Raw genomic sequence first — 8,439 nt, 5'->3', positions numbered from 1 at the left:
CACCAGAAAGTACTCGGCGGTGCGGACCGGGCCAATAGTGCAGGAAATGAAACACTATTTATTTTAAGTAGTAGAGATAGCAGACGATGTTTAGGCCATGCACCAAGTGCACAGTATATTCGGGCACAAGCATGGACGATCGAGAGATACCCAATTAGCCTGCATACAGTACGTATTGCAAGCAAATAGCTAGGCTACAGATGTTTTACTGGGAGAGGCGGGAGCATTGAGTCCTTCGCATGTGCTTTTTTCTATTTGGCTTCCAATTCTTTTTAAGACAATCATATCTTTTTCAGATTTGTGTTGCTTGGGACGACGGCTTTCAAATAAGATCCATTTTGAATATGTTTTGAAGAATTTTGAAAAAACTATTAATTGAAACTTACTGCAACTAAACGATAGAATCGCAGATTTCACAAATGCGGGCATCGAAATCTTAACCATAGAGCGAGGGAGAAATAAAATCGTAAGTTTTCATAAACTGTGAATGTTAAAATTGTAAGTTTCAGAAACCAGAACATAAAACTTGATGTGCACTCGTATGAGATCCAATGACTTTGCGGATCAAGAGGAAATCCGACGGCCGTGCTCGGCTGGGCAAGTGTGTGCCCCACACTACGTGACCCATGCGAATCTTTGGTATCACATTTATTCATCTATCATTTTGGTTGTAGTGCTAGGGATGGCACTGATGTAGTTATAGGTAGCTTGCTTCACCTGTACCACCTCTGGCCACCGCAGCTGCCTTCCCTCTGGCAGTTGAAGTAGGCAGCGGCAACTGGAGCGCCGAGGCTGTAGCACTCGGCCAAGTCCCTTGTGATGAAGTTGGAGCGCCACCCTGGTGCTGCGATGTCCTCCCGTGCTGCCTGCCGGAAAACCACAAATACGAAACGGTGGATCCCTGCTATCGGCTGCGGCTTCTCGTACGCCACCACCTCGGTTCCTGCATGCATGCAAAAAAATGCTCTTAAATGCACCGGTTTACATTTTAGAGCAAGAACAATAAGGTGACATAAACAGACCATAAGAACTAAAATATTATATCTTTGCTTAGCTGGAGGAGAGAGAAGAGGAGAGAGTAGAGAAGCAGGCTCTTGACTAGTAGCCGGTTGCAGCACAAGCCCTAAGATAGTTTGTGAGGTAGTAAGGTGAGTCAACTATTCATAAAGTAGTACACATTTAAAATATACTATTGTACATGCTGGTGGCTATTATGTTGGCTGTAGATGACATGACAACTCCTTACAATCGATTGTTGGATTTATTATTAACCATGCTCTTAGGCTTGTCACAATGGGAGCATCATAACTAATATTATGCATATCAACTAGGCATTTTTGTTGACGTGATACAGTTAAATGAGGAGAAAGAGAATTGAGTATTATGATATGATATACAGTGGTACTCCCTTCGTTCCTTCTTGGTCCGCATATAAGATTTGGTCAACGTCAAATTTTGTAAAGTTTGACCACCTTTACAGAAAGAAATATCAACATCTACAATACTAAAGCTATATGGTATGAAAATTAATTTCATGATGCATCTAACAATATTGATTTCATATTGTGAATCTTGATAATTTTTTCTATAAACTTAGTCAAAGTTAACAAAGTTTGACTTTGACCAAATCTTATATACAGACTAAAAAAATGGAGGGAGTATCATATTAAATGAAGTGCTAGTATGTGTCATGCATGACAATAAATGATGTCAATATCATACCAAGCTATAAAACTACACATTAGAGCAAGTACAATAGTACCCAGTCAGCAGGCTATAAGAACTTCCACATCATCGAAATCATAGCTGGAAGAGAGAGAGAAAAGAGAAAAGAAGCAAGCGGGCGCTTCAGTTATCGCCGGCTACAGCACTGGAAACAAGAAATCCAACCCACATGCAGCCTGCATGCAGCCGGGTGAGCTAGCTCTTCATTCATTCCCGCCAATCAGCATGCGTCTCCTTCCCTCCTTTCACATGCACGCATTAAGTATTGATAGCTAGTTTACAGTCAATCTAATATACTAGCAGGCTATTACGAAGGCTACAAGTGACATGGCGTACATATATAGCCGGCAGCAGGCTTTCTTATTAACCATGCTCTTATGAAGATAGTACGATACACTAAAATCATATGTATAATACTAATATATGATACTTTTTATTATGACCCGTTATTCTTTTATTATTTATCAAAGAAGACGGCTGGGGAGGATAATTAACACGATACTACATGTACGTACTGGATGCATGGGTAAATTAGTTTCTTACCACGGCCCACGTCACCTCCTTCTGGTATGTCTGTGACAAGCCTATGTACGCAGAAATTAAACTGAATTAATTAGGTTAATTAGCTAGTATATAGTATACTATATGAAGTAATGAATGTTATATTTTTGACAAAAAGGTTAATTGGCCTACAAAGTGCAGCAATAAAGAAGTACTACCAAGCTACTCCTAAGGTAAAGCTAGCTTAATGTAGCCGGCACGCACGTACCAATGGAGATACTCCGTTCGGAAGGGTCGCTTGGTCTCGGTGCATCAGGGTCTACCATCACCTAGCAACAAATTAAAATGGGACACATTATTGCATGGACAATTTACCGTGTGTAACTCCGTTAAAACAAAATGACGTGTGTGTTTGCCTGGGAAATAAAGTACAGTATGGGGTGTGTCCACGAACTGTTCCGAACGTGTCCCAGAATATATACTATTTCTTCCCTTTCTGTTTATTCCGCATATAAGTTTTGTCTTAGGTCAAACTTTGTGAAGTTTAACAAAGATCTTTAGTATAGTAGATGTTGAACATAAATTTGCTCAAATTTCATAAAGTTGACTTAAGACAAAACTTATACCCACAGTAGAAAGAAACGGAGGGAGTGTCAAACTTACTACTCCGGGGCTAATATGTTTCACGAGGTTGGTTTTGAACATTGATAATAATATATCACATGAATATTACACAATGTATATTGTCAAATGCATATGTTAACGTAGTTTTTAATGATATATTTTTGTATACCATATATCTCATGTATTATTAATCAAATCAATTATCGAAGTCAACCTCAAAAAAATGTATTAGGCCATATATGGATGTGAGGGGGTAAATATAATATCTACTTCCCCTCTTTTGGTTTAAAGGGCTCATCACAAAATTCCCAGCAACCAAGATAGATGGTGAACGGATGTCACGAGCTTCACGAGTTCGAAACTGCCCAATTAAATATTCTACACATGTTCCACTCTTGAAGCAGGATATGCATGGTCTATAATTATCTCTCTCACATCACTGGCGTGGGACTCAAAACACTTTAATTGAATTGAATGAGACACATAAATTAGACTAATACAATGAAAACCTAATTTTTGAGATAAACCCTTTAAACCAAAATGGAGGGAGTATGTCCTGGAAGTACCCCAAGTGACTCATTTTACATCTTAAGGGCCTGCCTCACTTTAGGCCCTCTGACCATGCATCATCGCCCTCCAGCGGCGCCATGAACCTCAGCGGCTCGTGGCCGCCGCATGCATGAGCATGAGATGGTAGAACTTGGGAGTCTCTCGGTCATGGCGGAGTGATGCGAAATGAGAAGGGAGGAAGATGAGAAACCCGCTGCTTATATTATTTGATGGAGAGAAAGGCTAGATGCAATATCGACCCCCAACAGAAAACCGGCGGGGGCACCTTGGTTTTGCAATAGTTCCCCTGCACCCAGAGATAGGAACTCTGAAACAAATTGGTGGTGCGCGCCATGGATGCATGCATTCGATTGCAACGTACTTGTAGGTATACATATGCACAAGCAAGGCCTGAAGCAGTAGTAACGTATGAATATGATCGACCAGAGCACTCACGAGCGTGTAGGGTGATCCTGCTCTCCCTGTGATGTGCATCGTGGGCTGGTTCGCCACCTGCGACGGCCTTAGCTCGGACCCGACCGTCATCTCCCGGTTGCCATACGACACCCTCAGCCGGGCCGATGCGTTGAAGTAGTCGATGACATCGCCCACGATCCTTCCGACGATTAGCGGGTCCCTCGATCTCGAAATATATATATATATATATATATATATATATATATATATATATATATATATATATATATATATATATATGCTCAGACCACTGACTTACTTAATCTTACTTATTATAGGACTCTTAGATAGATGAGGCTTTTATTTACACCAGCTGTACGTAGGCGACAGATTGTGTGTTATGGCATGTACTACGTGCACCGCGCGTGCTACTGCTATTTATATCCCTGCCTCCAGCCTCCCAGTGAAATTCTCACCCAAGAATCTTGAGTGAGTGGGAGGGCATCTCCAACAATGATCCGCAAATTCCCTCCGCCATCCATCCGCGAACAACGGAGGACCAGTCATCGGACATTGATGCCAGAGGCCGTCATCCAACGGTGCCCACATAAATTTTGGCCACTCTTTAAACTAACCGGACAAAATTCATGCAAAAAAGACGGATTTTCATATAAACCGGACAAAATTCATAACATTTCAGACATTTTTCATATAAACTGAAAAAATCATTACATTTTTTATTTAAACCTGACAACCCAACTCTAAAGCTAACTGATCACCGGAGCCCGTTTGCTATGTCTCGCCGTAAGCCCCGATAACTGAAGCTGCGACTATTGCCTTCGCCTTCTCGAGATCTGTCTCGATGCTCTCTTGCTCCGTTTCCTTAACCTCCTCTGGAGCCTCGGGAAGTGATGCTGTCTGCCTCCATGTCACCGGCAAGTGGCTAATCGCCCATCGATATTCAGCCCACCAAGCTTGGTTTTAACGGGAGGGGAGCAATGGTTGCCTTCTTGTGACCCAAGCGGCGGCAACGTACCATGCGCTACTCTTTCTCGCACTAGGCGATGCCCACAGACGTGTCGATTTCGTGGTCGTGGGGGCGGAGTGTAGGCGTTGGCCCAGCCGGCGATGTGCTCGTCGTTGTCGCTCTTGCCCCACACCTGCTCTGTCGCCTCGTCGAACTCCTTGGAGGCGGCCTCCAGATCCGCCTTACGCTGGCGGTACCACCTGCGGTCAAGGGAGATGTCGTGGGCGGAGGGGCAAGACTCGAGCAGCGCCACCTGCTTTGCGTCCGGCACGATCGCCCTGCCGGCGGCGATATGCTCCTGCGCCCTGCCGTTGGTCCTTGAGGAGTTGGAGGTTGTAGGCCGCGTTGGCCTGGGCCTTCCAAAAATGTTCCTCCCGCTCTTCCTGCACCATGTCCATGTAGTGGGTACGCACCTCGCCTATGGCCATGATACAATGCACCGATGAGGAGGGTGGTGCCGGCTCATCATCGGCGGCATCCTCCATTTGGGATTTCATCGGCCTCTGGCTGCCTGCCGGCCAGCTAGCCGACAACAATGGTGGCCACCTCCTTCTACTCCTATGACAATCTATCTCAGAGAGCTTTGGAGCGCGAGGAGGCCATGATGGGAGTGGTGCAGAGATGAGAAAGGGACCAGAGGAGGATGACTACGGCTATGGCCGGGGCTGCAGTTTATATAGCAGGCGAATGGCAATGGTGGGCGGCAAACGGATGGACAGGTGACGCCAGAGTTGGTTCCTCGGCAACTGCATGTCATTGATGTGGGCGCCGGACGGACGAATGAATGGCCGTTTTGTCGCTTGAATACGGAGCAACTGTCTGCACCAGGAAGTGGCGTGGGCAGTGCTCTCTTGGCTGGCATGCAACTTCAATGCCGAAATCAACGAGATGTCGTGTCCGCTCTGACCGGGCAAGAATGCGGCACTGATACTCTGGAGCGGCACTGACCATTTTTGGTGTGAAGTGCGCGCGGCGTGGGAGGGGGTTTTGGGTGGGCCATGGTTGCCAGACGTGGACGTGGTAGTGGTCCGGACGCCGGCAAAGCCTCCTAATTTATCTCTGGTTTGCGGGAAAAAGTACGTCTAGACCACTAGGCGGACCGATACAAGGCCCCATTAGATTGCACAACACGTTCGGACTGCCCGGTCCAGATGTATGCAGTCAGTTTCAAGGTGGGCGCTGGATATGACATGACTACTGTTAAAAAGATATAATTTTCTTTTTTCTGTGGAAAAAATATAAGTTATAGGATTTGTGGTATGCCTTTTAATTAGCCGACATATCTAAGCCAATAATGGACTAAACTAATCTCCCTAAAAGAACGGACTACACTGACCAGAACAAGAAATATACATCTTCGAATCTGTTGCAGTTACGAATCAACCTGTGGTTGGATGGTTAGAGGGACTGTGGTATCCCGAACGAGACTTGCCTGCTCCCTCCCCGTGTGCCCATCCATGCTCCCGCATACGTGACTTGATTTGATTGAAACAAAATAGCGCTCGGCCCCACCCCCTTAAAATCAGGGGGGAGATGATTAGATTAAAAAGGAAAAAGGGAAAAAGACAACCGTAGGATGAAGTGGGAGCACGGATGGGAGCATGGGGAGGGAGCAGGCAAGCCGGATCCTGGTATCCCAGCCCACCAAGGTTCAAGTCCTGGTGCTCGCATTTATTTCTGAATTTATTTCAAAATTTTCGGTGATGCGCATTCAGTGGAAGAAGACGTTTCCATCGACGACGAGATGCCTAAAGATAAGGTGTACGTGTGTGTTTATAGAGTGAGTGTATGCGCATATATACAGCGCTTGCGTTCTCTTTTAAAAAAATCTGTTGCAGTTCCCAGATCTCTGATTGGATGGCCAATGCATTGTTGCCGGACCGAGAGTTTGAATTAAGATACAAAATACAAGAGATTACGTTTCCTCGCCCTTTTAGGGCTTTTCTGGAATCAAACTTTCTGTAAAGGTCCATCCCAATCAGTTCAGCCTAAAGTAGTACCAGTAGTGGGCAGAATCTGAACCCTTCACGTGCTGGAGATTTGAATATATCACAAAGAATGTGGTGATCCAATCAGCCGGCGACAGCACATGCTATCTTTCTCTATCTCCCTTGTCTCTTAGCATAGAGGTCTCTTCCTAACCAGCTTGACTCCCTCTCTCCGTCTCTATCAACTGTACGATGTTTGTGCGTGCTGACAATGGGTCACACACGCAAGGGCTCCAATAACAATCAGCATCCACTCCGCGGAAATGAAAAACCTGAGAGCAAATCTCTATGAGAGCCGCTATAATTCCGACCCGCAAAATTCTTATATGAGCGTGTTGGAGCTGGAAGCGGATCCTCTAATATGAAGAAGAGAAATCACCTAAGCTACAATTTCCTGACTTCCCTCTTTCATATCCATATGATTAAAGCTAAAATGACTTAAATTAATTTGTAAATTACAAATCTATTGTATACATTACACAAATTACATGCAAACAAAATTATGATGCAAAAAAATTAATTTTAAATTTATTTACATGAACAGTAACCACACACATAACCTTCTGCATTAGATAAATACAGTATTTGCTACAGTGTCCCTGACTTTTCTTCTTTGTTTTGCACTACATTATACTGTAGCTTAGGTGACTTCCCTCCTTAATGTTAGAGGATCCACTTCCGTTGGAGCTGCCTCTAACGACAAACAGCAAGCAGCCTTCGGCGACGAATGTCAACCTCACCCGCTCTAGCTGGACACACCAGCGACCTACGCCGTGGACGAGGATCGTTCTTCTGACGGAGCCGCCGAGCGTCCATCTTCGTGCTTGTAAGTGACCAGCTGTAGACCCAAGTGAGGAGCCACTCATTCTCATCGGGCTCCACTGGTAACCCACGGTGACGGCGCACGGACTGCTCCGCTGCATTCATTTCCCTTGTTCGCTACCTCTCGCGGCCGGTGGCGTGCCCGTCCGGCACGGCGGTGTGGGCACTAGCACCCACCACTACCTGCATGGAGCAGTGGCCGGCGGGGTAGGGGGCGACGTGGGATGGTGCGGACTGCGCAGCCCTCGTGCAGCTGAGAGCGGGCCGTGAGGAGCCAGCTCCGTGTCCTCGCTGCGTCGGAGGGGGAGAGACAAGGCGGTAGATTCGAAACTGCCCCCATGTCCACCTTGGACTATAGGCACATGCACAGAGGACTGGAGTGTGGGATGGCGCCGAATCTTCGCTGGCAGCCGCCGCCGGGGATGGCAGTCAGCCTCTTCTCGTGTTCTTCGGTGAAGAAGAGGTGCAAGAGTGTGAGGGGAATGGGGTGCGCGACGCGTGGCTCCATCCTGCTGGCGAGGGATGAAACCCTACCGCCGGCGAGGAGTCAAAACCTAGCGATGACGCCCTCGCCGTAGGACGGACCTGCAGGGACGGGAATGAACTGGACAAAAATCGTACCAAAATGCCCCTAAAATTTGTGACGCAAATGTCAGATTTTATTTATTTATTTTGAAAATGATCCTCGGATGTCCATATAATACAAGTGACATCCGCGTATTATTGAATCTGGACCGTTCAATCCGCATGGACGGACAGTCCATATCGACGGAATGCCGTGTGGAG

At 46.0% G+C, this 8,439-nt stretch overlaps 1 pseudogene; it reads right to left on the bottom strand.

Moving 5' to 3' along the window:
- Positions 1-518: 518 nt before the first annotated feature.
- On the bottom strand, positions 519-7,842 carry LOC123101839 (protein FLOWERING LOCUS T-like; annotated as a pseudogene).
- Between the last annotated feature and the right edge of the window lie 597 nt (positions 7,843-8,439).

This window comes from Triticum aestivum, chromosome 5A (assembly GCF_018294505.1).
Source record: "Triticum aestivum cultivar Chinese Spring chromosome 5A, IWGSC CS RefSeq v2.1, whole genome shotgun sequence".
NCBI classification, from domain to species: Eukaryota; Viridiplantae; Streptophyta; class Magnoliopsida; order Poales; family Poaceae; genus Triticum; species Triticum aestivum.
This window is presented reverse-complemented; position numbering and strand designations above follow the sequence as displayed.